This window comes from Ambystoma mexicanum, chromosome 7q (assembly GCF_040938575.1).
Source record: "Ambystoma mexicanum isolate Mex_15411 chromosome 7q, UKY_AmexF1_1, whole genome shotgun sequence".
NCBI classification, from domain to species: Eukaryota; Metazoa; Chordata; class Amphibia; order Caudata; family Ambystomatidae; genus Ambystoma; species Ambystoma mexicanum.
The window spans coordinates 245,545,240-245,567,237 of record NC_090941.1 but is presented as its reverse complement, the minus strand read 5'-3'; the positions used below and the strand labels follow the sequence as shown (position 1 = coordinate 245,567,237).

General features: G+C 43.5%; 1 long non-coding RNA gene across 3 annotated transcripts in view; it reads right to left on the bottom strand.

Annotated features, from left to right (window-relative positions):
* The window catches only part of LOC138528759 (uncharacterized), a 665,870-nt gene that overhangs the window by 158,428 nt on the left and 485,444 nt on the right, over nt 1–21,998 (bottom strand). For all 3 annotated transcript variants that reach the window (XR_011284229.1, XR_011284232.1, XR_011284230.1), the window contains one exon: nt 11,511–11,729. This is a non-coding gene — a long non-coding RNA (uncharacterized lncRNA). The remainder of the gene's footprint in view (nt 1–11,510; nt 11,730–21,998) is intronic.

Here is a 21,998-nt window from a genome sequence, read left to right as displayed (position 1 = left end):
CTCTGACCAGGGACTTCTCCACCCAGCTGGAGGAGGCCGCGGAGATAGCCAAACCAGAAGTCTTTCTAGGCTTCAGGCAGATGGTGGAAGAGAGAGTCAACCTAGCTGATGCCTGTGTGACTCTGGAACAAAAGCAAAAGTTGAAACAAGTTTTCTTGGATTTCCAAGATCTCTTTGCGGTAGACTCATATGACTGTGGTCGCACTGACATCCACACAACAACAATCCCCACGGACCCTGGCATGACTCCTGTATTTGTGAAGCAATATCGTTTGCCTCTCGCATCAATGGAGTCCCTTACTGAAATAATTAAGAACCTTGAGTCCCGGGGAATAATCCGTCCAGTCCACAGCACCTTCAATAATCCGGTGCTGGGAATATTGAAGCCAAACGGCCAGTGGAGACTCTGCGCCGACCTCAGGGAGCTCAACAAACGGGTCCATACTTCCCGATGGCCTCTGCCCTACATTGACCAAGGGCTGGCCCAGATCCAGGGGTCACAGGTATTCACTGCAATAGACCTGACCAATGGATACTGGACCGTGCCTGTCAGCAGGGAGGACCAATACAAACTGGCTTTTACCTTTGGGGGCCAGCAGTACACATGGACCCGGACTCCCTTCGGATACCTCAACTCCGGCAATGAATTCAACATTTTTCTACACAAGGCCATGCCCGACCTGGGTGCGAGGGGTAACCTGGCTTATGTAGATGATGTCCTCATCAAAAGTTCATCTGTGGAGGAACACATAGCGGAGATCCGTCATGTTCTGACGCAGTTGAGGGCCGCCGGAGCAAAACTTTCCTTTCAGAAAGCACAGTGGTGTAGAACCCGTGTTAATTTCTTGGGGCATGAGATTACTCCTCAGGGCCTCTGTCCCCAGGAAAAGAAAGTGGAAGCACTTCAGAAACTGAAAGACCCCACAACTCTGCGGGAACTAAGGAGCCTCCTTGGACTGACTAATTACAGCAGAAAGTTCATTGAGGGCTACGCAGAGATCACCAGACCCCTGATTCATCTCCTGAAGGGGGGGGTCAAGTGGGAATGGGGTCCAGAACAAGCCGAGGCAGTAAAACAACTCAAAAGAAGCCTCTCACAAGCTCCCTGCCTAGCTTACCCTGTCAGAAACAAGGAGTTCTTCCTGGAGACGGGGTTCTCTAATACGTGCTTGACGGCAGTATTATACCAAAAGCATGACAAGGTCAATAAAGTAATCTCCTATGCGAGCAAAACTTTATCCTCTGTGGAGGAAAAATTCAACGATTGTGAGAAGGCACTCCTGGCAACGGTGTGGGCATTGAAGAATTACCGCCCGTTTATCCAGGGGGAACACATCATAGTGGAGACTCCACACCAGCCTCTGCAATATCTCCAAAGTGACAGAATCCGGGCCGGAAATGTGAGTAATTCCCGAATTACTTCCTGGATTCTGTCAATGCAAGGCTTTCCTGTGGAGGTCAGATATGGCCAAAACAAGAAGAGTCCCCTCGCGCAAGGTCTGGCTGACTTGCATGATTGTGCCAGAGAAAACTGTCTCGAGGACGAAAGTCTGAAAATCAAGGACAACATGGAGGCATACCTTAATTCCCCACACAAAGTCTTTGAAGAAGACAAGTGTGAGGGAATGCCCACTGTGTATGTGGATGGATGCTCTTACCATGTTGACAACGACGGGGAGAAAGAACTGGTGGCCGGCGTAGGGAATGCATGGGTGAATGAGTCCCCAGAACCCTCCGCTGGATACAAAATTGGTCCCCGAAGTAGTCAGGTGGCAGAATTGATGGCTGTGCATCAGGCCATCTTCACTGCTATCCAGCATCAACTCCACGAACTGGTCATGATCACAGATTCGGATTATGTACGGAACGGGTTCGTGGAGCACCTGGTTAATTGGAAAACCAGAGGCATGTTATGTGCTAACAACAAACCCTTGAAACATGGGAAGTTGATCCAAAACATTGATGATCTGGTCACCTCGAATGGGATGACCATCTACTGGAAAAAGATCAAGGGTCATTCCAAAGTAGAGGGACCAGACAAAACTGGAAATGACTTAGCTGATCAGCTGGCCAAAACCGGGGCCATCCAAGGGGATCTAATTGAGATTGAGTCCCTGTTGGGGGAAATCCAGGTCACTGCTATCACTAGGTCCCAGACAAATGCTAACAACGACCTTTCAATTGCACAATGGAGTAAGGAGACCCCTGATGCTGATTTGATTACTGCTCAGAAGGGGGATCCAATAATTGGTAAATTTTACCAGCACCTTGAGGACCCTGAGAACTTTCCCCTGACGGATACCGATTACATTGGGAAAGAGGACCTAAGAGTGTTGATGAAATGTCCAAAAATGTTCCGGATTCAAGACGGTTTGCTGGTAAGGAAATCCAAAGCTGGCCACGATCAGTGGGTGGTTCCTACCTCATTCCGAAGCCTGATGTTAAGTCACGCCCATGATGCGGCCACCGCCGGTCATAGGGGGTTTCACACAACATTGGAAATCTTAAGAGAGGTTGCATACTGGCCACACATGGGCCAGGACCTCAACCAATATTTGAAGGGTTGTCTTGTGTGTGCACAATTTCAGCCATCATCCCTCACGCACCGGGCGCCTTTACAAAAGAGGGGAATGACACTGCCATGGTCAGATTTACAAATCGACTTTGTAGGCCCTGTGATTCGCTCGGCTAGGGGGAATAAGTACATGTTGACTGTGACATGCTTGTTTACCAAGTGGGTGGAATGTCTCCCAGCCCCAAACTGCAAGGCAGAAACTGCAGCTGCCTTGATGATTAACCACATCTTTTCCCGTTTTGGTCTACCTCAAAGGATTGAGTCAGACAGAGGTAGCCACTTCACCAGTGAAGTAATGACAAAGATGTGGGAGATACTGGGGGTCAAAAGGAAGCTGCATATTGCTTATAGACCAGCTTCTTCTGGGGCAGTAGAGAGATATAACCGGACAATTGTGAGCATATTAAAGAAGTTTGTGGCAGATTCTGGGCCAAGTTGGGATATCCGATTACCTCTGGTCCTAATGGCCATCAGATCTACCCCTTCATCTGCAACCAAAATGTCACCATTTGAATTGATGACTGGGCGCAAGATGGTGCTTCCTCAGCATTTGCTCTACAGGACCCAAGAGCAGACACTGATAAATGCCTCCACTACTCATGAGTATGTAGAGAATTTAAGGAAACACCTCCAACATGCTTTTGCTTATGCTCAGCGGAATCTAGAAAGATCAGCTGATAGCATGAAGACCCATTATGACCTGAAAACTTCCAGGAAGGAATATCAGGTGGGAGACCGGGTCTATCTATACAACTTCCAAAGAAACCAGGCCAAGCAGCGCAAATTTTTGCCTACATGGAAGGGACCCTTTGAGATCGTCGATAAGATCTCCCCTGTGGCCTACAAAATCCACATCCCCAAAGGCGGTTCGGCAGAGGGGGAAGACAAGTGGGTACACATAAACCAGTTGAAGTGTTGCCATCCCAGGCACACTCTGCAACAACTGGAGGAATCCTCTGGAATCCTAGCGGGTACTGTATCAGACTAATTCAGTTCCAATCATAAAACATACCACATCTAGTCTCTAAAATATTGTGATTTGCATGAAACTGTCTCTTAGTTATACTGTTTTTTTTTTCTCAAAATAAGAATGTAATGTTTCGTTATGATAAAATGCATATGCTGCCCCACTACCTCAACAGTGGTGGAAAAACGTCTATGAGTAGATATTGCCGCTTTTGCTTTATCATCCTAGGAGAGATGAAACCATGAAGGATGACCAAGAAGAACGATCCGGAGACCGGGAGCAGAGACGCAACGGGCCCGGGGTACCGCCCAATCTTCCCATCAGGACCGGCGAGGAGAACCGATCGATCAGTACCGGATGGAGAAGAAAACGCTGAACTGTGTCATCTACAGAAGAGGAAGAAGATTATGCGGACAGACCGGTGCATGGGTCAAAACCCTTGTGCACGCGACTCCCCATCGACTCAAATTCAAAGTGCAGTCGCGTGGGGGGGACTTGTTGGGTGTCCTGACCCACGTTTAAGCTACCCTGCTACAACATTTGGTGCTGTGGGCTTAGAAAATTCAAGATGGCGGAAAACCCACATGTGCGCTGAAATCCAGGAAAGCTGCGCAGTTTGTGCGCCCACCAAAATGGTTGCCTCACTTGCCACCCACCAGTGCGAGAATGAAAGGCCGGGTTGCCATGAGGGAAATGGGTTGCCAAAGGAAAAACAGTAGCGCCGGTTAGCTTCAAAGCGCTTTAAAACCACCATTGGACTACCCGCACAGTAGTCTGAAACCATTGGGAATGGCAATGCTGATTGCCAAATGCAACCTAGAATTGTGGGGAATTCATTTCTTAAATCCCAAAAATGGGTGCAGTACCAGTACTCACCACTATCCAAAAGCCGGCGTTTTAAAACCACTCTGTGTGTTTTTCTGAAGGCAAGCAAAATGCCTATTTCAAACCTTGCAACATGTGCAAAATATTCACTGAACACCAGCAGACATTTGGCAGAATGGAGTTTTGTGTGCCTACAAAATCTGGGAAATGAAGAGCCCAAAAACAATGCTTATAACAAAAATGCTATGGAGTCAGCAGCTTAAGCCTAACTGCAACTGGATTTAAAACCACCAAAATCGAAAATGTTAAATTAAATGAGTGACCTATGTTTGGTGTCACATGCCTTTGTAACTGTTGAAATGTCATAGTTTTGCACTTAGAATCAGCATTCTAGCTGCATGTGTAAAATTACAAGTTATTTTAAAAGCAACAAAAAGTTAGCTGAAAGTCTGGCTTAAGGAACTTGATTTTGCCTAGCAACGGATCCCATCAGGAGTGAAACTTGAGTCACAACTATGTTCCCAGGCCATCTGCCCTTTTGCTGCTCACACAAAGGATATGCCATCTATCTGATAATTGAATTATATGTGCTCTGCAAGAGAGTGAACAAAGCCCTCTTCACTCAGGCAAAGGTTTTTATTACCGCAGTCGTAAATTGTAGCTTCCTCTTGGCAGGAGCTGGGAGGAGCACTGCCTGTGAGAAGCAAGCTGGCTTGGCAGAAACTGGAAAGACTGGTTTCTGTACCATGTGACCTGAAAAGACACACCCCTGCAGCAAGGATATGGTTTTATAAAAAGGGGGATAATTCATAGTGCGGACATGTGAAAATTTTATAAATGATACCATAATTCTTGTGATTTTTCTGCCCACAGTTTAAGACGTGGTAGGAACCGGTGGTATGTTCAGGGGGGTTTTAGCGGAAAAGTGGATATTACTCTAAATGTGTGCATGTTAAAAATCTGAAACTTCATCAGTTAATGTCCCTACCCCCTGCACACATGTATGTAAAGTTGGGTCCATGTCGGAAATTGGAAAAGCAGTTAAAAAGTCAATTATGTACACTCTTTGAATGCAAGCTCCGAGAATGAGCAGATTTGGACATAGACATGGCTAAATTCAGCCACACCATGTATATGTAATTTTAAACAAATGTGTACCTGTGCAAATATGTTTTTAGGTCAGATATAGATTGTGTGTAAAGTTGACAGGGGTGGGTTCTCTGTATCATAAACAGACCTCATCATGATGACACTTCATTTCATTCCCCCAATCAAGGGGACGAATGAAAGCTGACCAATGACGATTGAGAGGGGCAAGTCTAGTGATGCAACACACACACCCATTCTCAAGAAACAGATAAAAGCAGAGAGTCAGGACACATAGAGGGATTCATTTTTCATCTGCCGCTGGAAGCTCTGCCGGAAAAATCCATACTTACCTCCATCAAACTCCAGAAAGCCAAACTAGAGACTTCAATCTATCCAGAGCAGAGAGACCCAAAGAACCGGTGCCTAGCAGAGACCAGACCCCTGTGAGCAGTTCCAGAGGCCAGGCGCTGTGAGCAGAACCCGGAAAGACCTGACCAGACTGAAGTCCGTGACCAAGTCGCTTTCCTGTTCAAAATCTCTTGTGAGTACTTAGCAAAACTCAGAACACATCTCTTAGTTTAAATTCATCTAATTCAATCTATTTAACCTAAGTAGAACTGCCTCCTAGCTGTCACCTGTCATTCTAGCTGCAAAAATTTGTCACTTGTCATTTTGAAAAAGTGTGCGTTTAAAATTTACAAAACCAAAAACGACCTTTACTAAATTACTCATATCTCCGCAACCGTTTGGGCTAGAGACTTGCAATAACTTTCATTTGGAAGCTGAGATCCCAGGCTTTTCTAGGACCGGTAGAGATAGTCCTTGCGGTTCCTTTGTAATAGCGCTCGGCGCATCCGCGAATTTTACCGCGATTTGCAATTTCTTCACATGTAAAAACTGCTGCTGTTTGCTTTCCATTGGCCAGAAATTCGTTTAACCTGCTAACTATCCCTGCATCATTGCTAGTGTGAGCCTGGACTAATATTAACTAGATACCACTCACCCTGAACCTCTATAAGGGAATTAAAAGCAAATTTAGCATATTTCTCATTCATTGCCAGCACATATCCAAGCATTGCCTGTGTTTTCAAAACTCCTATCTGTTTTCTGTAAGCTTGCTGGGATTGAACTGAATTACAGTTGATTGCATTTCTGAGGACTGTGTGTTTTCCTTCCATTTCCTTGCATTGCATAAAGAGGGGGGGAGGGAATAGCCCGAGAAAAGTGATTACATTGTCTGGTTGAATCATATTGCGTATTTTCTGTACTGCATTCATTGAATATTGCATCCACCTGAGCTACATAAAGCATCCTCTACCACATTATACTTTTGTTCCTATTTACCAGTGTGCTACCTTATCCATTTCAGGTCAACTCATTAGTCATTATAAAGAAGTGTGCTAGTGCCAGATTCTCCGTTGTTAATATTTACCATATCAGATTAAGTGTGATATTCAATTATTAATTTATTATAAAGTGTGATATATATATTTTAATTTATCAAATAAACCTTTTAAACTTGCAAAACAGAACTACTTCTTGGCTCAGTGGGGTCAGGGGGATTCCAAGAGAGGGGTGTTATACAAGGGTAGTCATCCAGAACGCATGAACTGGACCTAAAGATATATCAATAAGGGTTTTCATTCAGTATTCCAGACTAGGCGTTGACTTAGCTGTAGTGTTGAATTGAATCCTCTTACAAGACTCGATGTGTGCACAGCTAGTCCAACATGTGTCGTAGGTTGTCGCTGCATACTAATGGGAGAGGTGTTGAAGCACATCAGGTGTTTCCGTGCGGACTGCTATCTGAGCAGCTAGACTGGATTTCTCGTAGCCAAAGCTTCATTCTAGAGTATATGAATGGGGAGCCGCTTCTGCTTCATGTGTCCACAGACAACGTGCAATTTATACATACCTCAGACATGGACAGAGTTTAACTTTGTTGACTCTTTCCTTGGTCTCCCAAGGCGATTGACTGATCCTGCAAATTGCAATCCACTTAGATCTGAGAACTTCAGCATTGGGAGAGATGCTTAAGTTTGAGACACAGCAGCAAATGGAGACTCACCTAGAACCAAGACCCTAGACTAGCTGGAGAAAATGCCCAGGTAGTGAGTAAGGTTTGTGACTGAACCATTCTACATCTAGCACAGGGTGTCTCTCGTTAGTCTGCTCCACTCCGATAGAAACCTGTGCCATCAATGGAAATATTTTCATTGGAATGATGGCCAAAACAATAACCTGCTTCCATCAATGGGAGCAGAGGACGTTTTAGCGTTATTTCTATCAATGCAAGAGAAATAACTTCCATTATCTTAGCAAACACCAAAAACAAACTAGCTTTCGAATTGCTGCTTGCATATTGAGAAGCAGGACACGTAAGATATGGAGATTTGACCACGTTTTGTTGCCTTAGCTGGTCGGTTACTTGCTCCATGCAGATGTGCTGCTTCCATTCCAACATGTATGTGTCCTGCTCCACCCTAGGAGTTCACTGCTCTATTCCACTGTGCTATCCTCGTGCTCCAGACTTTCTTTTTAATGCCTTATTAAGACAGCATATTTTCCTGTCCCATCTTTTCGAGTCATCTGCTTTTGACTCTCCTCTGCTTTATTGTGCATTTATGAGCTATTGCTGTATGTGAATTGTAGAATTCATCTTCCAGTGCATTTGCCCGATGGTCATTAATCCTTAAAATTGTGCACTACAGATCTAAGAAACCGAGAAGCAATTTGAGACGTTTAAGCACCGTGTATAATCTGCTTTACTTGGGGAATTTACTAACAGCTCTAGCGATTTCAACAGGGCATATCTATGTGCCGGTTTAAGTTCCATACGCATTTGTTTATAGGGGTCCAAACGGATTTCCTTTGTAGACCAATGACATCCATTCACTTAGATGAAACTCTTGCTTTTGCTCTTTCTCTACTTTAGCCATACGTACCAAAAAGTATCCTGGTCCATCAAAGCTGGTGTTTGCTTTCTGGCATTTGCCACCATATTTTGTGATGAGCTGTTAGTAGCGCAGCTTGTTGATTAAAACAGAGGGGGGGGGGGCTAATTTCAAGAACAGGAAGCCATCCAAGAGGAGAGAAGAGTGTTGCTGAACCCTGGATCACACTACACTGGGCCTAATGCCTCTGTTGGGGACAGTCACTGTGATTGGTGTGCTAAATGTATAGAAGAAAAACGGAGGAGGGGCAGATATATTGGGATAACACTCCGGACCTAGAACTTATTTTCGTTGTATTACTAGAAGAATCACACTTATATGGCCACATAAGATAGACAGTGATGTCAAATCTGAAATGCAGTATGACACTTCCAAATAAAATTTTAAAAAAAGTACATACATATGACCCCTATCTGTAATACCAACGGTTTGTGATATATTCCCAGGATACATGAGCTAGGCAAGAGTTCTTCAGTGTACATGCACAGCATAAACGGGTGATATACACCCTGCAGCAGATGTTATCGTCTATGTCATGTTCACATTGCAGTTTGGTAGTGTGGTATGGCGGAGACGCCAGAGTGGATTCTGGTTCACTGGATTGCGAGACTATTGCTCGGCCAATGGTTTTGGAAATGGCTTCAGATACTGATTCGCACTGGAAAGTGGCAACCCATGTATTGTCCTACTTTCAGGTTTGGGATACTGACACATTCAGAGACGAGGTCTTTTGTTACCAGTGCCAGGTGTGAAATAATGGGTATAGCATCATGTCGTTTTCTGCCCAACAGCAAAAGTGTATACAATGAATACATACATGTGTTTGGTTAGGCATTTCGGTGGCTTTGGGGACAAATAATTGTATTTGATGTATGGAACTACATGGCAATATGATCAAGATAGTGACTTTAATAATTGTTGCATATTAATTTGGATTCTGGTTTTGACACCTTTTTTTAATAAATGTTGTTAAATTAGAAATTCATTGGCCACGTTTAACATATGTAAAATTATGTTACACATATTGGAATGAGGCGCCGTTTTCAATTTGCCTTCCCTACAGCCATGCAGCAGAGTATGAATAATGCAAGGTTCCAATAGCCCGTAGAAGAGAAGCAAAACAATAGCGAACAGCCAACTCCTGCCTCCAGTGTCTGTGAGACATGTCCTGGAGTTCCTGTCAACTGGCGGTTGTACAGATATCACTGCCCTTCCACTGTTCAGAAATCACCTCATCGAGAAATACACAGCAAGGCGCCAAAATAATGGCTGCTCTCTGTATGATCTCTTGCAGCACGCCAAAACCTTTATTTTAGAACTGCTTGCAATCTTCTGAAGAGCTGCTGTCTGTCAGCTTCACGGAAAACAAACCAGTGCATGTGCTTTGCTTGCTTCTGCCAATTATATTGGTTCCTTAGAATTTGCAACATGCTGTCTGAATGCAAACTAAACCTACTGCAAGGTAACCTAGTGGTGGTGGCTGAAACTGAATATTGTCACCCTTATTAAGTTAATCACAAACTAAATTACATATTTATTTAATGAATACCGCCGATCACGATCGACGCTATTTCAAGTGAACTACCTATTTCAGCGGCACCAACAGGCATGAACTGACAGCGTTTTTATTTTTTTTAATTACGGAAGTTAAATCCCAGCGCACACCTGAGTGCAGACTTTCTCCCGCTACATCCTGAGGACGTGGTCTATAAAACTATGATCACCCTTTGAAAAAAAAAAATTAAAAAAAGGCAATAGGCCTCTTGTGGTCCAGCAGGCATGTAGGATGAGGGAAAGGAAAAGCTTTGAAAAACCTGTGAAGCGTCTGCACGTTGTGTCATGGTAAAGACTGAAGGCAGTAGGTTTGGGATGGCCACCCCGCAACATTACCAGGAAAGGAGTGGTGTGGGTGATTTTATGGATGCTCAGGTCAGGGCTGTCAGGTGTGGCTCTGGCAAGGAGAAGAGCGGTGCTGACATCATTCTGTCAGTGCCGCACTCCAGTGAAGATGGAGTGCCGTGCTGACAACCACGGCCGCATGGCTGCCAGAGCGGTACTCCTTCTCATCACGGGAGCACAGCGCTGAGAGCCACATGGCGCTCAGCATGTCTGCCAGTGTGGCATTCCTGTGTTGAGAGAGCACTGTGCTGAGAGTCATGCTGTCAGCACAGTGCACCTGTGGGAATGGTGAGTACTTCTCCCATTGGATAATCTCTGGGCTATACGACATTTGAGAGTCATATCGGCTCCTATAGCTTGGAAATTGGCCAATGGGGGAGTGACACTCCCCCAGGTCATACATTTCATCATGCCTCGCAGTGTAGTAACATGTTAATCAGCTGTCTCCTTGTGTCAAATATGACATATGACACGTGGAAATCCAACGTCAAAGTCAAAATTAGAAAATGTCCTTTAGATAGTGATATATGCGGGCTTTCGAGTACTGGACCAAATGTCCGAATTTAGTTAAATAAGCACTAAATGGTCTCTGTGCTTAACGTATATGCTGTTTCTCCACTTCCTGCTCTATGATGCCATTATATCCTGCTCCGTTTTCCTACTTCTCCCTACTTGGCGGTCTTCCCAAACTGCTCTGTGTTATGGCCTTCTTTTATGTGAATGGTGTTTGTGAATCAAGTCATATTCTGACTTGTTGCTGTCATTTCCATTGCATCCACCCTTTTATCTGCAGGCAGTTGAATTCATAAATTATATGAGTGCACTTCTAATAATTACAGTGGGTCTAAGTGAGAGAGTAAGTCACATGCTTCTGAAATGTCTATAGAACCATACACATCAACCACTAATACAGTCAATGTCAAGAAATTGCATTTTACCTCCTGCAAATGTTTCAATTTGCAACTTTTTAATGGGCGATTTCTGTCTACCGCATAGTTAAGGCAAGATTGAGGATATGTATAACTTGGTGTGACCCAGCTAATGGTTGTTATGCATAGCGATTTGTTAGGATACACCTTCGACAGTCGTGATTCTATTAATGGCACAGAGGCGATTAATATGCACTTTGTCTTTAAATTAATTAATATAGCAGCAAAAAAACAAAATCAAGAATATACAAACTAATGCTCCCATAATTCACCCTTTGCACTCTCCCCTTGTCTCCTCCAATCAGGGTCCAGTCTGTTCCATAGAAGACCTCCATGGACCCATCTGTGTCCTCTTTTGTTGGCTGCAATGTCACCAGTGAAGTATTCCATGCCAGTCAACCTTTGCAGAGCCTCCCAGTATCACCACAAAGAGCTTGGTTCCCCCTGCCATGAACTTCGGAAGAAGGATTGCACATCAAGCTCCCATGAGTCTGCACAAAGGAAAGGAGAAGCACGTTAACTCTGTGGAGGGAATGGAGGCATAATACTCAACGGTGTGCCATCAATAGAATCAGAACAGTCCATTACACACTCGGACCAATCGGAATTCTGGCAAATAAACTCTTATTAGGCACTCTTTAAAGCTGCTAAAAACAACAGCTGAAGCGTGTACTAGGTGAATACTCCTCAAGTCATGCTCCCAATCAGAAAGCCTTGAAGATCATGTGCCCTCTAACTTAATGGGCTCCACCAGCTTAGTCCCCACACCTGTCTCGCTCATGCCAACCCTGGTCCACCTGGCTAATGTGTGGGAAGAGACTGAGCAAAAGGTTTCTGAAAGGACAGAAAAAGACCTGAGGAGATTCTCATGGCATCTTTGGTCAGCTTGTATAGTTTGAGACATTGAACAACATACAATATAGGGTTGTTAGGGAAGGCCACGAAATCAATGATCTTTGATGCCGTCTTTGTGCTAAAATACAGATTAAAAGACACAGTGAAAGAAGCAAATACTCAAACTCCAATGGGCGAACATCTGTACCAATTGAAAAGTGACCAGGCACATCAACATGGACGAAAATTGAGCATTGCGCAGCCACCTTTCAAAAAGGCACAAGATGAGATTAACATCCCGCAGACAGAAGTACAGGGGAACTGGAGGAGACTGAATCCAAACATCTTTCTTTCAAGAGTCAACATAAAAGGATGTTCCCCCACTGGGAAACCATTCACCAAGTCATGATAAGGGGATATCAGTGACTGATACAGATTTACCATCCAATAGGAAGCAGAGGCAGCCAACTCTGCCAGAAAATTGACAATGGCTACCGCAGATGCCAGATGTTGATCCAAGTCCCTTCCAGAACAAAAGCATATCTAGGGCCCATATATAGAGGTTGATAGGTGCCCATTCACAGTTAATAAAGCCAGCAGCCGAGTGTGTTCCTTCTCTATATTCATAGCCCTACTAATCAAACCCCTTCATCATAGTTCTTCATCATAATACACGTTCATCGTATTTTTCACACTGCATCTTATGTGTTCCAGTCCATCACCCTCCTTACAGACCTTTCCTTTAATAAATGTCAGTTGTGGTTGTTTTTCTCCTTTATCATCATACTTCTGATTCATCAAAGTTCCTTGCTTTCCTCATAGTCCTTCATCATGGTTCTTTGTCATAGTCTTCTTCTCCATTATCATATAGGCTCATTCATCACAGTCTTCATCATACACCTTTGTTATAGTCCTCCCTTATATTACTTCTTCTGTGTCATAGTCCTACTCCTACATCAACATCTTTTTCCTTCATAATAGTTTTTTTGTCATAGCCTTTCATAATAGCCTTCCATCATATACCCTCATCCTAGTAATTTCATATTAATCATACTTCTTAATCACAGCCTTCATCTTAGTCCTTTCTCATAGTCCTTCTCCTTTACATTCTCCTTTGTCTCGTTATGCTTCATCATAGTCCTTTGTCCTCCCCCTTCTCCTGCATCATAGTTTTGTCCTAATCATTCTTCATCATAGTCTTACCTCCTGTTCCTTTGCCATCATCATAGTCCTGTGTCCTAATCGTAAAATGTAGTCCTTCTCCTCTGTTATAATTAGAAGTGAGCACAATTTTCACGCGTGAAGCAAAAAGTGAGGAATTTGTACTGTAATCAGCTTCTGCCTGTTCCATGAAATCAGCATTAAGATTGCACCACCATTGAAATTTTGCCCGGTTTTATGCAGAGTGTGGTGTTTCATTCACATGTTGGTTTTGTGTGGTATGACTAAAAACTCTGCACAGGTCTTTTTATTCGATCCATGCTAGTTTTGTGCAGGATCACGAGAAACGTTGCATGTTTTTTTTCAATTCATGATAGCTTCATGCCGCAACAGGAGAAACTTCGTGTTGGGCTTTTTTTTAAAAATCTGTGCTGGTTTCACGATACAAAAAACTGTATGCCTGTTTTTTTTATCAATACATGCTAGTTTCTGCGCATTGACATGATAAACTTTGTGCAGGCTTATTTTCGCCTTGTCTTTTATTGCATTTTGGCATGAGAAACCACATGTTTTTTTCAAACCATGATATGTTCGAGTAGCAGTACTAGAAAACTTCACAAAGCTTTTTGCTCGATTTGTGATGGGCTCGCGCAGCAGCATGAGAAACTTTCTGCTGCTCTCTTCGATTTGTGATAGGTTTGTGCAGCGGCACTGGAAACCTCATCCAGCTTTTTGTTCGATTTGTACTTGGTTCATGCAGTCGCATAAGAATCCTTGTGCCACTCTTTTTGAAACGCGGAGGCGGTGGAATGGCAGATTGGGAAAAAAAGGGATGGAAATCTTAAAGATTTCGCCTCCACAGCTGGCAGAATGGAATTTAACAGTTTCACTCAATCCCAGCCATTCATCATTGTCATTTCTCATATTATTTTGTCATATTCCTTCCCTTTCATCATACCACTTTGTCATAGCCTTTTTTATAGACCTACTTTTATGTTGGTACATCCCATTGATCATAGTCATTATTCCGTCATTACGGTTATTTATTATATTCCTATATAGTCTTTTAGCATTCCTTAAATTATGATCCTTAGTCATAGCATTTGTGATATCCCTGTGTTTTTCCTCGGCTTTCCACAGTTCCTAATTCTAGTCCTCCTTCATCATAGTCATTTGTCCTAGTCATTCTCCTTCTCCATAGACCCTCATCATATTATTTCCTCAACAATCTTCACCTTCATCATAGTTCTTCATCATAATCCTTCTCACTGTAGTCCTTTATCATAAAAAGTCATTCTCCTTCGTTATAGTCTTTCATCCTAATCCTGATAAGAAGTAAAAATCATTCAACATTTCCACATTCCTTTGTCATAGTTATTCATCATTGTCTTTATGAAAGCTAGTGGCAGTCTACTTAATGTCTGTGAATGGTCATGAGCACCAGACAGTGATGAACATCAGCCATCAGTGTGGCACTGCTGTTAGAGCCACATCCAAGCTAGGGTTCGTGGCACATAGTGAAAAGCGATAGTTTGGCAAGAACTTGAAACCCCATTAAGCTGTTCCAGAATGATGTAAGCCACCATCCAAGGCACAGGTATTTCTACCCACATCCCCTGCATTATTTTATAAAGGTGGGTTGAGCTGCCTACGAACCGAAATGCAGATCACCTGGCTGCTGAGCACACAGTTGTAATGAAAAGCTCCCGAATTATAAGACGTCTGTGTCATGTGAGTGGGCCAAGCAGTACTACATCAAGCTTAGATGGTCTTGTCAAGCCATGGCCTAGGATGTGCCATTAAGACGTCCACTGGTATTGTAACAGGCTAAATGTATCATATTGAAATCTCTCCATGAGGTTATTGTGTACAAATGTATAAAACCCCCTTTAATTTCTGAGCTTGAGGCCAACCTTTTTGGGATGGGGATAATATGCTGGTTTTCCCAACCCATCTGTGCACAGCTCTATAGATGTTAACCTTGTTTCTGCCTGTGCTGCCTGTCTCCCTATTGGATTACCTGGTGATGTGCTGCAGGTTCCTGCATTTAGAGCACTACGCCTGGAATCCGCTACGCCCATCTCAGACCATTACAGGGTTAGCAAACTACTTCCTTTCAAACCCCTGTGTGCACAGAAGGATAACGAAGAGGCCTAATTGAGACAGGGCTTTTAGAGGTCTGCTGTGAAGGGTGGTGTTTCTTCTGAAGCTGCATGGAAGCTGGGATTATTTAACTATAAGCCAAGCTGGGTAGACATGATTTAACTATAAGTCAGGGTGGGTAGACATGGGATGTAAATCTAAATGCTAACATGGGAATAGCCACAATAAAAGGGGGGGGGGGGGAAATAACGAGTAAGCCCTTATCCAATCTACAATATCCAATGAAACTAGAACCAGAGGTAGGAATAAACTCATTATTACCCAACGGAATACTGATAACTGTAACCAGCCCATGCAATACCGCCAATTCTACCCTGGGGAAAATAACCTGGTCAGGAGCTCTGTATATGTGTGCACGGTCTGTGAGCAGTACACCCACTAGTGCTGCCATCATTCCTAGTTGGTCCAAACCCTGCATCCATAATATCACTTATAGCCCCACTGCCGCATCAGTTAGAGTAGTCAGTCTGTGCTCAGCGTTTTTTCCATTCGCAATAAACCCAGACTGCCAATATATAGTTCATTTTATCCACCTAAATCTGCAAATTATGTGGACCCACCAGCCACAGGGGAACAGAAGTCCAACCCTGCATAGCAAAGTTTTAAAGAACGATTGGGAGGACATGACCTTGGGGTCTATATTAGTGTAATACGTTGATGATGCATTGTTGCATCTCCCGCATATGAATCATGCAAGCATGGCGCACATGTGTTGTTAACAGCCCTGCCATAAAAGGGACATAAGGTACCTAAAATAGTTGCAATTATGTAAAGAATAAGTACATTATTTGGGTTTCTAAATAAAGGCAGGTTTGCTAAGAATCATGAAGTCAAGAGTAGACTGAAACCAGTAGCAATCAGCCAAAAAAGGTGCTTTGTGGGTGATACTGGGCATTGTCCTTAGTAGATCATGGGTTATACGAATATAGTGCTGCCACTGCCATTCACGACTCAGCTGAATACACCTTAATCCCCCCAATTAATCAAGCAAAAAATGCAGTTCTAGAATTAAAACAAGCCCTAACAAGTTCCTCAGCCTTCGTGCTCCCTGCATAAAAAAAATAGGCATTTATTCTTTCTCGCCATGAAAAATATGGCAATGCAAAAGTGCTGAAGACTGAATAAAACCACCCAATTGCATGGCGGTGGACAACGTATTAGTTGGGGAACCACCCTGCATTGGGTCAGTTGATGCAGCTGGGTTGGTTCTGCAAAATTCAGAAAAACATAGTATTAAGTGTGCCCCTCATAATAATGATGCCATATTCCATGTTTTCCCTGCTATTAAAAACGAGAATACAAAACTGTCTACTGTCTAAAGGATGGTCTTATTTTTTACTTTTTGATATATATTTTTTAGATTTTAGCAGACTATGAAATGATCACAAGATATAATCATTTTAGTCTAATTATTATTTATTGAGAAGTATGTTTAATCTTTTATGTCTACGTGATTCTATTGTAAAATATGTGTAATGAAAAGTTGCAAAAGTTTGATCTTTTGAACTAAACACAACTATAAATAAATAAAAATACATAAATAAATATAACGGTCTACATTGCAATCAACTAAACATGAACAAGCACTGCTTGATTATGCTAATGTTACACTTACTATGTTTCCAAGTATTAAACTCCACATAACCGTTGCCATGCCCCACAGATTGTGAAGAACATGATTGTATCATATCCACAGGTGTTCTCACCAGACCTAGAACAGATTTACATGAAACCACATTGCAAAAGCTAGTTAAGGAGTGTTTCGTTTTTCGTGGAGGGAAGTTGCTTGAGAAACTAAATGGGGGAACTAAAATATGTGTGCAACATATATGGCGTAGGGTGATAGAAAGCGAGCAAATAGAGAGTGAATTTGGAACACTCAGCTGAACTGATTGCACTTACCCACACATTCCCCATAGCAACAGGCACACATTTACGACCTATAAGGTCGTACATGACAATTGTAGCTTGTGAAGGAACAAGGCTATTTAATTGCTGCAGCAACCTCCATTAGAAATAAAAAAAAATGTAAACACACTTGAGGAACCAATATGGCCAAGAAAGGAAATAGTGGTTGTCAAATGTTTTGCAAATCAAGCCCCATGAAATGACTTCAGCAAACATAGTGTACTCACTGCCCTAGAACTGTAGGGGGCTGCCTTTTCCTCTGAAACCTTGGCAGAGAAATGCATGCTTCACAGTTAAGTGCAGTGGGAAGAAACACCACACGAAGAATTGTTAGTGTTGCAAAAACAAGCACCTGTTAATGAAAATAATCCATGGGGAAAGCATCCTTAGCACCCACTAAAAGTATAAGGCTGGTTTCATCAATACCATCGTTGAAGAGTGTGCTAGGGTTTCATGTGTAGTTAGTTAGTGTGAATTTTAAAGCTTCTGAGTTTTATGGTTGAATTTGAAGTGGTATACAGTGAGTGTTTGTACCTTAACATTGCTATTCCCATTTTCTGCAGACTTTGGGCCTAATTTACAAAAGGTTTAGTGCAGATCAAAACAAAGTGGCTTGGCAATGCAACAGTATACTTTGCACCGTGCTAAATGGGCCTAACCTACAAAAAAAGCCCTAAGTCAGCACAAAGTATTTAGAGCAAGCAAGAACATTGTGTGGAACAAATGTACTGCAAAGGGAGCTTATTCATTGAATCAAAAGCACCCAGACACTTGCAGCGCAATGAAAAATGAGTAGCACCTGGCATGTCCACAACATGCCCCCGTAGCAAACAGACAGAGGGAGAAAGAAGAGTCAACAGCTACCCCTGTTCAAACACGCATTAGAGGTAAGTATGAAAAGCAGCAGGCTAGGTTTTACAATTACTAGCTGAAGGTGCTCACAAATTAGGCTGGAGAGTTTGAGGAGAGAATTTAATTTAATTGAAAAATTGGACACACATCTAAAAAATGTAGGCCCAAATACACAAAATTGGACCTTAAAACCACGTAAACCCAGGAGGGCAACAAAAGTAAATATTTACACTCCACATTAAAGTGAGGGTTAGTAGCATAGATATTTGTGCAGATTCATATACTACTTTTTATTAGTAGTGTCCCATTGTTGTTGTCACATAAACAGGTTGGTGTTTCTGGTTTGGGGTGTTTTTGGCCTTCAGAGAATGCTATGTGATAGCAGATGGTCAGAAGGGTCCGAACTGTCACCAGGACGTGGTCACTGGCGGACCAAGCAATGTGAAAACCTTTGTAATGTCGTCAGGAGAACTTTGAGTGAATAGAATCAGCCTGTTCTTAATACTGGCAGTGGTGGATTGGATCCTTGCATGTAGGACATCTGGGACAGACCATAGCGCTGTCAACAATTTTAGTGCTGGGCACATGGGAAATAGATAATCAAGGATTACTTAAAAGTAATCACCATTACTTACACACCTCTAGATAGACAAGTCCATGTCCCAGTAGCCCCACTAATCTGCATCCCCAAATCAACATCATTATATGTCCACTCCTCTCCAGCACACAGTACATTCCCCAACAAGGTACATCACAATAATGCACCCCAAATGCACATTACCCAAAGCACACTCTTACTCTTTCATTGCACTCTACTGACGCCAGGGGATTGATCAAAGTGACATTTCTGACCAAATATCCATTGAAACATATGGCCTACAGCACTCCATGATGAATCACCAGTCAACCTAACTAGACTCCATACACACCCATGTAATTTGACTACAGCACTTGCCTGACAACATCTCACTGGATGTCCCCCATACACCTTGCACGTATAGACACAACAGTCAGACTCCCACAGATCTAAAAATCTTGGTTCCTGCTGAAAGGACAAAACAGTATCCTTGCACACACTCATGATCCCTTGGGAATTGGGTACAGTCACATAACCAGCAGTAATGGATACCCACACCAATTCACTGCTGCTAGAATCTGATGAACAGGCTTATGGGCCTTGTTCAGTACAATGATGGTGTTAGTCTTACAATTGTTGTAACATCAACAACACTTGCCAGCTATGCATTATGAACACCAATGGCCCAGTTCTCTATGTAGCACTTACCTTCCTCAACTCCTCTGGCCTGTGTCTTCCATGAACTACACCTGGCAGACAACCACCACCAACATGATCTTTGGAAGCAGTGCTGGTGAATCCAGGACCGTCACTTCGTCCATGGCTTCCTCTTAGATCACACTCAGCTGCACAACAACAGCCAGCCAAATTGTTACTGCAGCTGCTCTTTGGTCCCTTGATGTTCAGGTGACATAGTCCACATGTGAGGTGTGTAGCCAGTGAATCAGGGTGAGACAACATCCCTTCTTGTCATCTCCAATGCCAATAAGCTATAACTGTTTTTGAAGTATGAGCACATCCACATGGACAAGCAAGTGCCAAAGGGCCACCTAAACAGTTGTGGTAGCATAAAGGAACACAGCGTCCAAGAAACTGAAAACCTGAGAAGTGAATGGGCAGAGGTGCATGAGCTGTCAATAGACACCTCAGAAATCCCTACTCTGGATCTGGCCAGACACCTAAACAAATGAGTACCAATCCTCAATAAGAAACCCAAAACATCATAATGAAAAAACTCTCACCTCCAAATGTCTCCCCATACCCATTTTGTGTGAGTAGGGTAAAATGGCCCTCACAGTCCTAAAACTTCTACAAAGCAAAACACAATACAATCATGAAGGTAAAAAAGGTACAGTTAAGAAATATACCTCCTTTGCCTTGTGTGGTAATGTGGGCAGAGGGTGGGTTTTGCTCTTAAGGGGGGTATGAGGATGAACCATTAGTGACCCAAACAACACTGTATCTTTGTCCAAAATGAAAGGAATGGCCATCAAAGTTTTATACAAAATATATACATACTTTATTCAAACACACCATTTGCACATAGAACCAATAGAGACTACTGTACAAAAAACACCACTAAGGAAAATGTGACAGACTGTGGAAAGTAGCACTCTGAGCATCGTTCCAGAAATAGTAGGTAAAGTACTAACCAGAAAAAGGATATCTTGGTAAAACCATGAGCGATTGTGTCCTAACTGGTCTCTAGAGTCCAAGTGGACTGGGGTGTGTGTTCACAGTCAAAAATACCTGAATTCCATTCTTGGTGGGCTGACACAGTCAGACCTGGTGTAGAACGTAGATGTGAGCTGATCAGGATCAGTTCAGGCACATAGAAGCGTGGAGGCCCCAGCAAAAAGCGTGCGTTGAACACAGGCAAATGGGGCTGCTCTGTGTGGTCCAAGTGTGCCTCTCAAAGATGCAGGTTGGGGCAGTCCCATGAAAGATTTACAGTTGCCCAGGCAGAGACTAGCTTTTTCTGCTGGGAGGGGTTGATGAGCGACACTCCAGAGGTTCCAGTCAGGTGGTATCAGTCATCGAAGTGGTGATCTTGGGTGTGTCAAAGTGCGATCAGTGAGGCGGCAGTCCAAGGGTGAGCTCAGCCAACCCATGGTTGTAACCCTGGTTAAAGTCAGGAAGTGACTGGCCAGTGATTTGGTTCAGGTCCCAGCAGTCACATTGGAGCTACCACATGATTTGGCTAGGACGTGAGGCAGTAACCAACTGGTCGACAGTTCAAGCAATGATTGAGTGGTGTAGGAGATCAGCAACCAGCGCCAGTGACTTCCTGCTTGTTCCAGGTGTGTCGAACTCGGAGTGACCAGTTGGTGTGGTAGAACAGGGAGCTTCATCTGTTATAGTCCTCCAGTTGCTGGGAGGGCACTGACGGGGACTCGAGGATAGGATGGTTCCGTTTAGGGTCTGCTTTTCCAGCTCAGATTCTGGTGCAGAGTGGTAGTTCCTGATCCACAGCAGAGGTTACACCAGATGTGACCTGGGAGTAGTCTGCAACAGATCTTGTTTCTGGCTTGGATGATTCCTTCTTGACCTAGGCTGGGGGCTTTGGAGAGTTCAACTGGACAAAGGAACTTCAGTGACATCTTCAGAACAAATAGGTGGCCTTAAAGGATCAGAGGGGAACTGAGAGGATCAGCTGAAGGGGTAGATGATCCTATTTTTAAGGGCTACATTCCTCAGGTGATTGGAATAAACCTAGCCTGCCTTAGTGGTCCATTCCCTGCCCTAGAATGGAGTGACCCTTGCCTGTTGATGTCACACCCAAAGTGCTTTGCTAAAGAGGAAGTGGGGGGGTAGGAAAGAGAGAGAGGGACAGCAAGCATCAACATGTTGGAAACCTTCTGCCATTGTTCAGAGCCTTCCTGCCTATCATAATAACTCCCCTTTCCCTTCTTACTGAGAACAAAGAACTTTAGCGATGCAGCACGCTGGTGTGAGGCTACACCTTTTGAATGGGTGTGCCCTCTTGATGCCTGAGCAAGGAACTGCTACCTGCTGTGTGGCTGTCTTAGGGGGGAGGGTGTTTCCTACCCTCACAAAGAGATAGAAGAAGAGTCCCAGCCTCCTGCAACCCAGGGTTGGGTTGGATGTCCATGTCCAAACCGTGTAGGGATATGGCCCAGAGCAGTCACTTGGGGTTCTCTCCCTGCATGAACATAAACTACCTCAGATGTCTATGGTTGGTTTGGACCTTGAAGTGAGACCCACACATGAAATGTTTCAACTTGCATACTACCCAAACTAGCGG